Consider the following 15,889-nt stretch of genomic DNA (forward strand, 5'->3'; position numbering starts at 1 on the left):
AGAACGGAGTGCCGAACGCAGGTGTGAACCTAGCATCAGAGTCCACTGATAATGCAGGTTGTACATGAGTCCTGGGGACTGAGGGTCTCTCTATGGTGGAGCTGGGAGGTGACATGTAATGGAGACCCTGTGGTGAGAGAAGGACAGCCTGATATCAGATATACAGTGTGGTGAGGGTGATGGAGGCCGCACTGATACTCCCTGTATACACCTCCGTCTCTGTGCTAATACTGATCATACTGGGGATAAGTTAAAGTTAATCATTTTTATATAATTTCTCAGGGCTGTATACAGGTCATACTGTGTATGCAGGTTATACCGTATACAGGTTATTTTTAATTGGGGGGGGGGGGGTTCTTGGAGTTGATTGAAATTGTCAGAGGTGGGTAAACATGGTGGTTAGTTTCCCGTAGGATTAATGTATCTTGGTCTCCAAGGACCTCCCCCTCAGGAAGAAGGGGTTTGTATCCCCGTCTACAGCTCATATATGATAGTATACAAGTCTATGTGATATATGTAATTCATGAAAAAGCCGCAGAAGAGGGAAGGAGATGTCCGAGGATGTCAGTGATAGCAAGAAAAGAAAGTTACCAGAGATGGAAAGATTGTGGCTGTAATCCAGGTTATTATATATGGAAGGAGCAAGGAAGAGAGATCTAAGGTACATACACATCACACACACACAGCTCTGCTACATACACATCACACACACACAGCTCTGCTACATACACATCACACACAGCACTGCTACATACACGTCACACACACAGCTCTGCTACATACACGTCACACACACACAGCTCTGCTACATACACATCACACACACAGCCCTGCTACATTCACATCACACAACTCTACTACTTACACGTCTCACACACACACTTCTGCTACATACACGTCACACACAGCCCTGCTACATACACGTCACACACACACACAGCCCTGCTACATACACGTCACACACACACAGCCCTGCTACATACACGTTACCCAGTCAGCTCTGCTACATATACGTTGCACACACAGTTTTGCTACATACACATCACATGCAGACAGCTGTGCTACATACACATCACACAGACAGTACCGCTACATACACGCAGGGTCGGATTGGCCCACCGGGGAACCAGTGAATCCCCTGGTGGGCCCTGACTGAAAGTTCTCATTTTACCAATGCAAATGCATTGGTCGGGGCCCGATCGAGATTGTCAGGGTCTCCCAATTGGGCACCTGACCAATGCATTTGCCTCCACACGCAGGGCACCCCATTAGCTTATGCTGAAGCTGTACATAGTGTCCTCCTGATATATAGGGAAAGTACATACCGGGGGACACCATGTGCAGCTTCAGCTATTGGCCGCTTGTAATCCTGCACTTACCTGCTGCAGCTATCGCTGCTTTCCTCTGAGGACCTGTCTCTGCTGCCCAGACTTCCTCACTCACCCCTCCCCTCCAAGTGAGTCATCTCTCACATAGTAGCGTGTGGGTCAGACAGGGAGCTGGAAAATGAGAGTGTATTCTTTTGGTAAAATATGTATGTTTAATATGTATATATGTGTACATTTGTGTAAAGTATGTGTCTTGTATCCTGTGTAAGTACTGTATGTTTGTATATAGGTATGTGTGAGTATATACAGTATGCTATAATAATGTGCATGTGTGAGTGTATAAGTATATATACCACTTATATCTGGTCTATTAATGTATATAAATGTATATGTGTGAGTATATATGCTATAATAATGTATATGTGAGGGTATATATGGTATATGTATAAGGCCTGGTTCACATCTGCTTTCGGTAATCTGCTAGGGGAGTCTACATGGGGATTCCTCTGAACGGATTACCGAAAGCATTAACAAGCGGTGTGCAGTGAAAGAACATGGACCCCACAGACTATAATGGGGTCCGTGTGCTTTCCGCGTGGTGTCCGCACAAGTCATGCAGAGAGGAATGTAGATCGTGAAGTACATTTTTATCCGCATGTTCTGTGTGGACACCGCATGGAAAGCACACGGACCCCATTATATTCTATGGGGTCTGTGTGCTTTCACTGCACACCGCTTGCTAATGTGTTCGGGACTTTTGGATATGGGATGTCCCTCAGTCCTTCCTAAAACCACCCAAACTATTGTAAATATTGACTTTGAAATAAATGCTCAAAACACTTTATATTGGGTCTCAAAATGGCCACAGCTTTATTAAACTCATAGAAGTAAAATAATGACAGAAGGAGTCAGGTGAAGTGCTAGACCATTGGGGTTCCCGAATACTATGAGATCTCCAGCTGTCTGACATACAGCCCCCGGCCAGACAGCAATAAATAAATAAAGGGGGCGGCACGCTTTGGCTTGCAATTCTAGCAGAGCCAGTACACTTTAAGGGCACCAACGACCCTGTGCTTAACCCCTGTGCCCACCCCTGGATGATGTTACTATTATGACATCCTTCAGGCTGGCCATTTCCAAAGCTCAGCCTGTCACCACCATGAGGTTTAACCTCCTCTATTAGTTATAATAAGTCCACAATAACTTGCCTGCAACTTCCACCTGACTCCTCAACCGCCACAGAAGAGGCCATGTGACACCTTAAATGGACTCGACCGCCACCAAACTAATAAGGATTGCACTAGCCTCTAGAAACCTTATATACTACAAGTCCCCATACTACCTGCCCGACAATACCAAGCTATGAATGTGGCTGAAAATGCAACTAAAGTGACATGGCTGCAGTCAGAGACTAGTAAAGAGAAATAGACTATAACACTGAAATTACCATAAACCAGTATACATGGGAATACCGCCATACCACACACATGTAATTGCCAACCATATATGCACAGAAGTACATACTTCCCACTTATTAGGTGCGAGGTCCCACTTATGGTGGTAACTCCTATCTATCTATCTATCTATCTATCTATCTATCTATCTATCTATCTATCTATCTATCTATCTATCTACAGTCCTATGAGAAAGTTTGGGCACCCCTATTAATCTTAATCATTTTTAGTTCTAAATATTTTGGTGTTTGCAGCAGCCATGCCAGTCTGATCTATCTAATAACTGATGGACACAGTAATATTTCAGGATTGAAATGAGGTTTATTGTACTAACATAAAATGTGTAATTTGCATTCAACCAAAATTTGACGGGTGCAAAAGTCTGGGCACCTCAACAGAAAAGTGCCAGTAATATTTAGTAGCTCCTCCTTTTGCCTCTAGTCGCTTCCTGTAGCTGTTAATCAGTTCCTGGATCCTGGATGAAGGGATTTTGGACCATTCCTCTTTACAAAACAATTCAAGTTCAGTTAAGTTTGATGGTCGCTGAGCAAAGAATTTGTGCTTGCAATCATTTTCTGGAAGAACATGAGTATTATCTGACAGAATTGCAGGGGCGCCAATACTTTTGGCCAACACTGCATCTGTTGGCCAATATCTATCTATCTATCTATCTATCTCCAATCTATCTACAGTCCTATGAAAAAGTTTGGGCACCCCTATTAATCTTAATCATTTTTAGTTCTAAATATTTTGGTGTTTATAACAGCCATTTCAGTTTGATATATCTAATAACTGATGGACACAGTAATATTTCAGGATTGAAATGAGGTTTATTGTACTAACAGAAAATGTGCAATATGCATTAAACCAAAATTTGACCAGTGCAAAAGTATGGGCACCTCAACAGAAAAGTGACATTAATATTTAGTAGATCCTCCTTTTGGAAAGATAACAGCCTCTAGTCACTTCCTGTAGCTTTTAATCAGTTCCTGGATCCTGGATGAAGGGATTTTGGACAAACAATTCAAGTTTAGTTAAGTTAGATGGTCGCCGAGCATGGACAGCCCGCTTCTAATCATCCCACAGATGTTCAATGATATTCAGGTCTGGGGACTGGGATGGCCATTCCAGAACATTGTAATTGTTCCTCTGCATGAATGCCTGAGTCGATTTGGAGCAGTGTTTTGGATCATTGTCTTGCTGAAATATCCATCCCCGGCGTAACTTCAACTTCGTGACTGATTCTTGAACATTATTCTGAAGAATCTGCTGATACTGAGTGGAATCCATGCGACCCTCAACTTTAACAAGATTCCCGATGCCGGCATTGGCCACACAGCCCCAAAGCATGATGGATCCTCCACCAAATCTTACAGTGGGTAGCATGTGTTTTTCTTGGAATGCTGTTTTTTTTTGGACGCCATGCATAACGCCTTTTTGTATGACCAAACAACTCAGTCTTTGTTTCAACAGTCCACAGGCTTGTCCAAATGTGCTTTTTCATACCTCAGGCGACTCTGTTTGTGGCGTGGTTGCAGAAACGGCTTCTTTCTCATCACTCTCCCATACAGCTTCTCCTTGTGCAAAGTGCGCTGTATTGTTGGCACAGTGACACCATCTGCAGCAAGATGATGCTGCAGCTCTTTGGAGGTGGTCTGTGGATTGTCCTTGACTGTTCTCACCATTCTTCTTCTCTGCCTTTCTGATATTTTTCTTGGCCTGCCACTTCTGGGCTTAACAAGAACTGTCCCTGTGGTCTTCCATTTCCTTACTATGTTCCTCACAGTTGAAACTGACAGGTTACATCTCTGAGACAACGTTTTGTATTCTGCCTATGAACAACTATGTTGAACAATCTTTGTTTTCAGATCATTTGAGAGCGGGCTGTCCATACTCGGCGACCATCTAACTTAACTGAACTTGAATTGTTTTGTAAAGAGGAATGGTCCAAAATCCCTTCATCCAGGATCCAGGAACTGATTAAAAGCTACAGGAAGCGACTAGAGGCTGTTATCTTTGCAAAAGGAGGATGTACTAAATATTAATGTCACTTTTCTGTTGAGGTGCCCAGACTTTTGCACCGGTCAAATTTTGGTTTAATGCATATTGCGCATTTTCTGTTAGTACAATAAACCTCATTTCAATCCTGAAATATTACTGTGTCCATCAGTTATTAGATATATCAAACTGAAATGGCTGTTGCAAACACCAAAATATTTAGAACTAAAAATGATTAAGATTAATAGGGGTGCCCAAACTTTTTCATAGGACTGTATCTCCTATCTATCTATCTACTATCTATCTATCTATCTATCTATCTATCTCCTATCTATCTATCTATCTATCTATCTATCTATCTATCTATCTCCTATCTATCTATCTCCTATCTATCTATCTATCTATCTATCTCCTATCTATCTATCTATCTATCTATCTATCTATCTCCTATCTATCTATCTCCTATCTATCTATCTATCTATCTATCTATCTATCTATCTATCTATCTCCAATCTATCTATCTCCTATCTATCTATCTATCTATCTATCTATCTATCTATCTATCTCCTATCTATCTATCTATCTATCTATCTATCTATCTATCTCCTATCTCCCTTTCTTTCTATCTATCTATCTATCTATCTATCTATCTATCTATCTATCTATCTGTATTTGTTTCTATACATGTCTACCATTATACATACTAGAATTGTATTTTATAATGTGATGTTTAGGCCCAGTTCACATCTGCGTTCAGGTTTCCGTTCGTGGAGTCTGCTTGCGACCCCCCAAACAGAGACCTATATGCATTAAAAAGCGGTTACTTTCAGGGTCTCCAATAATGGGTGTTCATTATGGGGCATAATGGTGTATGCAGGGGCCACTATGTGGCATAATAGATCGTGCAGGAATGTGGCGGAGGTCGGTCAAGGTCTTTAGTGTCAGTCAGGAAGGGGGGGGGGGGCATTCTTAGATACGCCACTGCCTGAGTGTGTAGGTATATAGTGTGTGCAATCCCATCCACACATCACAGAAAAATACACGCGATGGACACACTGCAATTTCCAAAACTGTTACTTCTACCTACAGAATCACCTATAGTGTCCCTATAGGTATAAAGGAAGCAGAAAGCCAGCGGAGGAAACCTCTGCAGAGTTTCTGAAATAAGCACTGGGGGAAAAACTGATGCGTTGCCGCCGGGGTTTTTCCCACAGCGCTTTTTGCTGCGGCTTGCTACATGGGGCCTTATAGTGTGATGCTCAGTATAATGAGATAATAAGGATGAGGCCCAACAGCGAGACGCAGCTAACAAACACTGTGGAAAAAATCCATTGGGATTCACCGCAATTTTTTGTTTTTCATTGAGCTTTTGATGCATTTTCTGGCACTTTCTCCCGATTGCGCAGCTGAAAGTAACCGGCCATGTTTTTAGAAGCGCACACATTTTAGAGCTTGCGGCTGTTCCGCATCTTTTTTTCCTGCAATGTCTGTATGAGGTAAATTTGATTACATTTCATTCACTTTGCTGGTTCTGTAAAACACTTATTTTTTTCCTGTAGTAGCCGAATAATTTGTGTTTCTGCAATGTGAGGTTTGAGGTATTTATGGCCTATCCTGAGTATAGGCCATAACAAAAGATTAACAAGCTCCATCCACATGTTACAGGACACGACTGGTGATGGCTCATAAAGTCTTATGTTTGTGTAATGACAGTCACCTCTATTACACAAGTGTCTGACCTCTGTATAAGCAATGCCGCCCCTGCTACCTCCTGTGTCACCCCCTCTACCTCATAGATGGTAAGCTCTTGTGAGCAGGGCCCTCAGTCCCATTGTGTGAAGTGACTATTTCTTTGTAATGTATCTTTCTGTCTGTATTCGAACCCTACAGATTGTACAGCGCTGCGGAATATGTTGGCGCTATAGAAATTACATGTATTATTATATGGCCTGGATTTCTGGAAATCCTGTACCTAATTGGTTTCAGCAATCACATGAGGTGCAGGACTCCCAGTAAGGAGGCGCCAGCACGAGACCGAATGGACACTGGCGGTGGACAACGGAGTGCCGGGGATAGAGGAGTATTCTTCTTTATTTATTTGTTTTTTTATTTTACCTCCCGCCCGGCACATGAGTTGCTCTAATTCCTGGACAACCGCTTAAAAAGATTTATCCATGTTTCTAATATTGATGGTCTGTCCTTAGGATAGGCTTTCAGTATTACATTTGTGATGATACAACAGCCAAGACCTCTGCAGATCAGCTTTTCCAGGACAGAGCAGCTACAGGTAATAGTGACAATTCTGTTCACTTGCCATACAATGTGTAGCAGTAGGTCTAAGTAGTGCACATGGTAGAGAAGGTGAGCAACATGGCTTCCGACATGTTGTTACCTTTAGCTGTTGTGTCTCGGTACCGCTGATTTGCAGGGTCCTGGCAGTGGGCCTCTAGAAACAATTCCACTGGTGGGCCCTAGACACCCTAGTCCAACCCTGCATACATGTCACACACAGACAGCTGCGCTACATACACGTCGCACACAGACGGCTACGCTACACACATGTCACACACAGATAGCTCTGCTACATACACGTCACACATATACGGCTACGCTACAAACATTTCACACACAGACGGCTCTGCTACATACACGTCACACACAGACGGCTCCGCTACAAACATGTCACACACAGACGGCTCCGCTACATACATGTCACACACAGACGGCTCTGCTACATACACATCACACACTTCCTATTCACAGACACCCCCATCATCATGGGCGACTACAACATCCCCATTAACACAGACCACCCCCCCACCTCCAGTCTCCTGTCCCTCACCGCCTCCTTTGGTCTCTCCCAATGGTCCTCCTCTGCCACCCACATAAAGGGAGGCACATTAGACCTCATATTCACCCACCTCTGCTCCATATGCAGATCTCCATCCACGCTCTCTGACCACAACGTGCTGACATTCTCTGCCCTTTCCTCTCCAATAGATCCCCCAATCTCTAAACCAACAAGCCCCCCGCAGGAACCTAAACCGTCTTGACATCCGCACACTCTCAGGCTCGCTCCTACCACTCGCAGATATATCCTCACTCCAGGACGCTGCTGCCTTCTATAATACCACCATTACCTCAGCCCTGGACTCTGTGGCCCCTTTCACAACCACTAGAGCTCGACCTATCAATAGGCAACCCTGGCACACCAACCTGACTAAAAAACTGAGACGTACCGCGCGGGTTGCAGAACGCCTCTGGAAGAAAAGCCACTCCCAGGAAGACTTCCTCAGTTACAAAGAGGCAGTTCTCACATTTAAGAACGCACTCACCTCCGCAAAGTAGGTCTACTTCACCACACTCATATCTGCACTCACTTGCAATCCCAAACAGCTATTCACCACCTTCAACTCCCTCCTCCTGGTCTCCCTCCAACATCACTTATCTCAGCAGACGACTTTGCCTCCTACTTCAAAACTAAAATTCGAAAATTGACACCATCAGAGACAGTCTCACCCTACTCCCCTCTACCCACTGCTCCTCATCCTGTTACATACATGTCACACAGAGCTCTGCTACATAGACAGACAGCTCTGCAGAGACCACTAATATCTGGTCATGTGATTCTGTGACTCCACCCATACATATGACATCATCACAGGTCCTGTGAGCAGACAGCTGCTGTACCTGAGGAGGTAAGTGTTCGCTCTCAGCCCTTCTCATACATTCAGTGGCCCCCACACACTATAATGTCCTCCTCGTGGCCCCCACACACTATAATGTCCTCCTTGTGGCCCCCACACACTATAATGTCCTCCTTGTGGCCCTGTTGGATCTTACAATAGACCTGAGACTGAGCAGGAGATTCCCCTTCCAGCAATGACCCTAAACCTCCAGCCTGAGCTCCAGTGAATGGTTTCGATCACAGAATATTCCGCTCTTAGAACGGCCCAGTCACAGTCCAGACCTAAATCCCATTGAGCATCTGTGGCAAGACATGAAAATTCCTGTTCACAGACGCTCCATCCAATCTGGCTGCAAAGAAGAAGAAGGGGCAGAAATCTCATCTCTAGATGTGCAAAGCTGGTAGAGACCGAGCCCAAAAGACTTGTAGCCGGAATTGTAGCCAAAGGCGGCTCTACAAAGTATTGCTATAGGGGTGTGAAGACTTTTGCACGTCACACTTGTCAGATGTTTATTGGATTACAATGTTGATAACCTTCTATAATTTTCCTTCCACTTCACAATTATCTGATACTTTGTGTTGTTATCACTGAAAATCTCAAGAAAATACTTTTAAGTTTGTGGTTGTAACAAAATGTGACAAAGGTCAAGGGGTGTGAATACTTTTACAAGCCCCTGTATCGGTGTTAGATCTCTGGATGGAACATTCTCCGGGACACTCATTCCTCTCATGTCCCTACAGCGGGGCCCATTCTCTACGTCCTCTATACCATCATGTAAGATTCTGCTCATTTCAGTAAGTCACAAACCTACAGATTCCCGTTGGCCACTTTCTCCTCTGCATTAGTCACTTGTTGTTGCACGTTGCGTACTAGGCTGTAATACTTCCTCTTCTGTCAGGGTCAGGGAGGACTGTACAGTTAGTTCGAGTGTGCTGGTAATATCAGGGGCCGAGTGTCTTCACCTCTATGGCCAGTAGATTGTAGTCCAGACAGAAATGTGGGAGATCTATCTGTGACAGTTGTGGCTGTTCCAAGAGATCGATGGACGAACCATCACTTGTTGTGACTGAAGCTCCAGGGAAAGTCAGTGTCATCTGTACAAGTGTCAGCTCCGTATCTTTGGACTCTTCCTCACCTTCTTGAGGGTTTCTTCCCCTCCTTAGTGGGTAGCAAGGCTCATTCTACTAGAGCTGCTGGAGCCTCCTGGGCTGTTCGGCATCAGGTTTTGATTCTTCCCGATTCAATTTCTGTTGCAACACTCTGGTCAGCACTGAACACCCTCTTAGCCAGTACGCTTGAGGTTGGTCAAAAACTGCCATGGCAGATTGGGCCAGCTCCTTCCACTGCTTCAACCTATTGGCCCAGAATTCCATGGGGTCCGAGTTATCTAGATATGACTGTACCTGCTGATGCAGGCGGTGGGTGTCGGTTTCCTGTTGTGGGTCTGGTTGGTGTTGCGAGGTGAAACATTTCTGGTTCCTCATGTTCCATATACTGTACTGGCTGCTGATGCTGCTGCTCGTCCTTCGGTTACTTGAAGTTGGGTTGCCTTCAGCTCATAACAAATCTGTTTGCTCATCTCTACTATGAACCTGCTGTCACATCAGTGGCACGTGATTCTCCACAGTTTCCACGATGGAAACTCTGAGAAATCGGCTCCTTTACCCGAGACAACAATGAGATTCTGTTCAGCCTATCACACACCTTATATACCCACCAAGCCGGCCCACAACAAGTCACTTCCTTCCTGAGCTACACGCTGCCGACGTCAGAAGTAGGAGGTGGTGATAATAATGGGACTCAACTCTTCTATTTATTCCATGGGATTCCGTGTAGCGATTACATTGTCTCATCTTCTCTTCATTCAGGTTCCTACAATATAGAATCCTCTCAGTATCTTCTATATAAGAGAATATTCCTGATTGATCCATCAAGGATGGAAAGAGACAGGAACAAGATGGCGGAAAGTCTATTAAATCTCACCCTAGAGATCATCTACCAGCTTACTGGAGAGGTGAGAGATTCTGATGATGTCATCATGACATCATTCTTATCTATAGTAATAACAGGTGATATGACTGGAGAGGTGATGGACTCTGGACATGTATGTAGTGAGATTTATTAATGTGTCTCCCCATAACCAGGATTACACAGTAGTGAAGAAGACCTCTAGTGGGCGCTGTCAGGCTCCTGTGTATGATGGATATGGAGGATTCCTTTTTTTTTATAACTCAAATTTTTATTGAAAATTTTTTTAAACAATAAGAAAAGAAAAAACAATTACAAGTTACAAGGCGAACACCCGCCCTGCGAACAGAAAAAGCACACAGTGCAACACAAAATACAATCAGAAGAATAAAATTAAAAAAATAAATAAAAATAAAATAAAATAAAATAAAAAAAATTAAAGACAAAGAAAGCAACATAGAAAAAAAAGAAAAAGGAAAAAAAGGGGGGGGGGAGGGAGGGGTTAGTGGGACAGATGAGTGGGGGAGAGGACTAAATGTGGGGGGTGAAAGGGTAGGTAGGGGTGAGTGTGAGCAGTCAGGAAACCAGTGAGAGCGCTCGCCAGGTCATCCATACCACAGCCAGTTGGGAAGGGCTCGGGAGCAACCACTGGTCAAATACCTGAGACGAACAACAAGAGTATCAATCAGAGGAGGGGTCAGAGCCCAGGAGCGTCCGGTACTCTGCAGACTGTTGAAACCTGAACCAGTAGAACCAGGTTTTGATGTACGCCTCAGTCGTGCCATGCAGGAAAGACGTGAGATTTTCCATGCGCATTATCTCGTTGACCTTCGAAATCCAGAGGGAGAGAGGAGGAGGATCCACTCGTTTCCAAAAAAGGGGGATACAAGCCCGGGCAGCGAGGATCAGGAATCTAAGTAGGGAACGCTTAAAGACCTTTACAGAAGACTCACAATGATTAAGGAGGAACAGGGCAGGGCCCAAATGGTGAGAAGTTTCAGTAAGCTGGAGGGTTATCCGCTTGACCCCCTCCCAGAAGGACGAAAGGGCAGGACAGGACCAAAAAATGTGTAGCAGCGTGCCTTCCTCGTCGCCACAGCGCCAACATAATGGGGAGACCTGAGGAAACATAGCATGGAGTCTCGTAGGAACCCTATACCATCGGGACAAGATTTTGTAGCTGGCCTCCTGGTGGCGAGAACTGATGGAAGCAGTATGAGAAAGGCGAAAAATGCGCCTACGCTGTTCCTGAGAGAGGGAAAGGGATAAGTCAGATTCCCATTTCAACAAGAACGGCGGAACAAAGTCCTCCGGAGGTTCAACCAGGATCCGGTAAGTGAGCGAGAGGGAGTGGCGAAGGGGGCCAGCACCAACAAAAATCTTCTCCAAGGGGGTAGGTTCGACGCGGAACTCTGCAGGAGCAGGGAGAGAATGTAAAAAGTGACGAAGTTGCATCCCCCGCCAAGCGTCCAAAGGGGGCAGCTCAGGAGGGGCCTGGGAATTCAGAAGTGTAGTCCATCCCCCAGCGTCCTGGAAGTGACAGGCACGGAAAATCCCATGACGGCGCCAATTACGAAAAACTCGGTCAAACATTCCAGGTGGAAAGGCAGGATTGCCCAGCACTGGGAAAAGAGCGGAATCCTTAGGGAGGAGAGTGGAGCGAACAAGGCCCCTGGAGCAAATCCGAAGCGTGGGACCAAGGGTAGGGTGAGAAAAGAGAGATGACAATGAGGAGGAGTCCAACCATGGGGCAACCTGCAAAGGGATCGGAGAGAATGCCTGTTCGATGTAGACCCAAGGTTTAGAAACAGCATGCCTACACCAGTCCACGACACGAGTCAGGTGGGTAGCCAAGTAATAGGACTTCAGGTCCGGAAGCGATAAACCACCGCAACTCTTGGGACGAAAGAGAAAAGCCTTGCTCACTCGGGCGGGTCTGCCCGACCAGATGAACTTCAGTTGGACGGAAGTGAGGGATCTAAGAAAAGACAGAGGGATGTGAATGGGAAGCGCCTGCATCAAGTAGAGAAGACGAGGGAGAATGTTCATTTTAAAAATCGCGCATCTCCCGAACCAAGTAAAGGCTCCAGCGGACCATCGAGTACAATCAGCCCTGATAGACGCCAGAAGTGGGGGGAAGTTGCAACGAAAGAGATCTTTCGGGTCCGGAGTAAGATAAACCCCCAAATATTTGAGAGAAGTGGGGGCCCAATGAAAAGGGAAAGATTGACTCAAGGAGGTGGCCGCCGAGGAGGAAAGGGTCACATTAAGGGCTTCTGATTTCGAAAAGTTGATTTTAAAATTCGAAAGGGTCGAGTAAACCTGAAAGGCAGACATCAAAGCTGGAAGAGAAACATGAGGGGAGGAAAGAAAAAATAGCAAGTCGTCTGCATAAGCCGCCACTTTGTATAAACAGGAAGAATGAGCAGCGCCTGAGATGTTCGGGTCGGCTCGAACCTGGCGGAGGAAGGGTTCAAGAGTCAGGACGAAAATGAGAGGCGAGAGGGGGCATCCTTGCCTAGTGCCATTTCGGATAGGGAAGGACTGGGACAATAAACCGTTCACCCTAACCATCGCTGTAGGGAGAGAGTATAGAGCCATGATCCAACTCATCATGCGATTTCCAAGGCCAATATGTAACAGGGTCTCTTCCATGAACCGCCAGTTGACCCTGTCGAAGGCTTTCTCAGCGTCAGTTGAAAGAAGCATGAGAGGAGAGCCCGATTGTTTAGCCCCATACATGAGGTTGATAGCTTTGGTAGTATTATCTCGAGCCTCACGGCCGGGTAAAAATCCAGCTTGATCCGCGTGAACAATATTTCCTAACAAGGGCGATAAACGCGTCGCAAGGATCTTGGCTAAAATTTTTAGGTCAACATTGATTAGCGAAATGGGGCGGTAGTTAGAGCACAGAAGAGGGTCCTTTCCGGGTTTGGGGATAACCGCTATGTGAGCACACAGGGAGTCACGACAAAGGGCCGAGCCATCGGTGAGAGAATTGAAAACTTTCAACAGTCTGGGGCGGAGTTCAGGGCCAAGTTTCTTATAGTATACCAAGGTAAGGCCGTCTGGGCCTGGGGCCTTACTCGTTGCCATACTGGAGATAGCTAAAGAAATTTCCTCTTCAACAATAGGAGATTCCAAGGCCGTCAATTCCTCTAGAGACAACGACGGGAGACCAGAGGAGGAGAGATAAGAACGAATGCGATCTCGGAACTCCGCTTCAGGGAGAGGAGAAGGGCGAGAGTTTACAGAATACAAAGAGGCATAGTAGTCCCGAAAGGCAGCTGCAATATCAAGGGGCATGTGTAATCGAGTACCCTGGGTGGAATTGATGCATGGAACGTAGGTGGAGGACTGCTGAACCCGAAGGGCCCTAGCTAGTGAACGCCCGCTCTTATTTCCAAACTCATAAAAATGACGTCTGCATTTAGCTAGAGTACCCTTCACCCTATCAGTGACGAGCGTACGCAATTCCTCTCGGGCGCTGGCAAGCTGGGAATAAACATCAGGAGTGATTTGGCGTTTATGAAGAAGTTCCAATGAGCGGATCCGCTGCAGCAGAGATTCAATACAAGCCCGGCGTTCCTTGTTTAAGCGGGAACCATGTTGCAACAGGATACCCCGGATAAAACATTTGTGAGCCTCCCACACCATTGGAGGAGCAATCCCCGACAATTCCTCCCTCTCAAAGTATTCCCCCAAACGGGTCTTAATGTCATCCAGGATGGTTACGTCATCAAGAAGTGATGCGTTAAGTTTCCACTGACGCTGGAAGGGAATAGGAGAGGACAAGGAAACAGACAAAGTAACCAAAGCATGGTCGGAGAAAGTAATGTTATCGACTTCCGCAGCCAACAAAGAGTGGAGATGTTGGTGACGGATAAAGAGGTAGTCGATACGAGAATATCGGTGATGGACCGGAGAGTAATAGGAGTAATCCCTATCCAATGGGTGGAGTAACCTCCAGGAGTCCACAAGCTGGTGGGAATGAAGGTCCCTCTTAATCCTCCTGATGAGCGAGTAAGGGTGAGAAGAGACGCCAGCAGAAGAGTCCAATGAAGGGTCTAGGACCAGATTAAGATCACCCCCCGCCACCAGGAAGCCCTCCACAAAGCCGTCCAACAGCCCTAAGTAAGAACTAAGGGCACGACCCTGTCCCGAGTTAGGTAAATACAAAGAGGCAAAAGTAAAAAGCTGAGAGGAGATACGACCCTTGACCATAACAAGTCTCCCCTCAGAATCAGTGCGAGTCTCCAAATGTTCCCAAGGCAGGGAGCGAGAAATCAAGATACTAGTCCCTCTGGATTTCGGATCAGGAGAGGAGCTATGATATGCATGAGGAAACCAAGCATTAGTCAACTTGTATGGCTTGGTAGAGCAATGGTGAGTTTCCTGCAAAAACACAACATGAAGGCGCTTACCTTTGAGCAGATTGAAGAGTACGGAGCGCTTCTCTGGACTATGAAGGCCTCTCACATTGAGGGAGCCCACAGCGATGGAGGAAAGGCGATCAAGCGGAGGCATGGAGGGAGACGGGCTTTCCCAGCTCACACCCTAGGAGCAGAGGGGAAAAAAAAAAAAAAAAGGGGGGAGAGGGGGGAGGGAGGGGAGAGGGCGAAGAATTGAAGAGGGTAAAGGGGAGGGAAAGAAAAAAAAAAGAGAGAAAAGTAACAGAGTAGAGGAAGGAGAGCAGTAAAGAATGAGGGGGGGGGGGGGGAGAAAGGAAAGGGAAAAAGAACCAAGAGTAGAACAAATCTAACTACCCCTAGACAAATGGGCCAGGGGCACAACAACAGACAGGAAGGAGTGAGGGAGTAAGAAAAGATGGGGGGAGAAGTGGGCCCGCAAGCACCACGAGTGTACCTGGTAAGGAAGACCCTATGCCCCCACCCCCAACAAAGTGTAAAGGGATAGGAAGCACAGGGCTACAAACTGACTCTAAGGTCCAAATAACAACATTGTATAAAAACACAGCAATACCAACAACAAGGGCCATCTATAAAGCCCAGCAGGAACAGGATCAAGAGGAACAGAGTAGTCACAGAACAAAATAAAATAAACATAGTGAAAATGTCCACCAACCGCGAAACAAGTCCAAGACCACTCAACATAAAAGGATATTAACACTGTCCTGTGGGCAGATCAAAGACCGGCGGCATGAGGGCTCATGCTTCAATGGGAAGCTGAGCTGAGAGATCTGGTTGGCGGAGTGGAGACCCAGGCGGATCCGGTATTGGAAGACGTCGTGGAGATGAGTTTCGCCGAGGTCTCTCTCTGGAAGCAGCCGAAGAAGAACGCCTGGAACCGCGGCCGCGCCTGGGTATAGTAGGGCGGGAGGAATCCAGAGCAAGCCAGTTCGGGACTGAGACAGGGCGCACATCCAGGGAGGCAAACAAATCAGGCAAGTCCGCCGGGGAACGGACAACAATCGAAGACGAGCCAACACGAA

The 15,889-nt window shown here is 46.1% G+C and overlaps 1 protein-coding gene and 1 pseudogene across 1 annotated transcript in view; one reads left to right on the forward strand and one right to left on the reverse strand.

Moving 5' to 3' along the window:
• LOC142191151 (uncharacterized) overlaps window positions 1–15,889 on the reverse strand; it is a 1,229,165-nt gene that overhangs the window by 968,268 nt on the left and 245,008 nt on the right. The gene's annotated exons all lie outside the window — the stretch shown is intronic.
• LOC142189744 (uncharacterized) overlaps window positions 1–15,889 on the forward strand; it is a 107,792-nt pseudogene that overhangs the window by 86,678 nt on the left and 5,225 nt on the right.

Source organism: Leptodactylus fuscus, chromosome 1 (assembly GCF_031893055.1).
Source record: "Leptodactylus fuscus isolate aLepFus1 chromosome 1, aLepFus1.hap2, whole genome shotgun sequence".
Taxonomy (NCBI): domain Eukaryota; kingdom Metazoa; phylum Chordata; class Amphibia; order Anura; family Leptodactylidae; genus Leptodactylus; species Leptodactylus fuscus.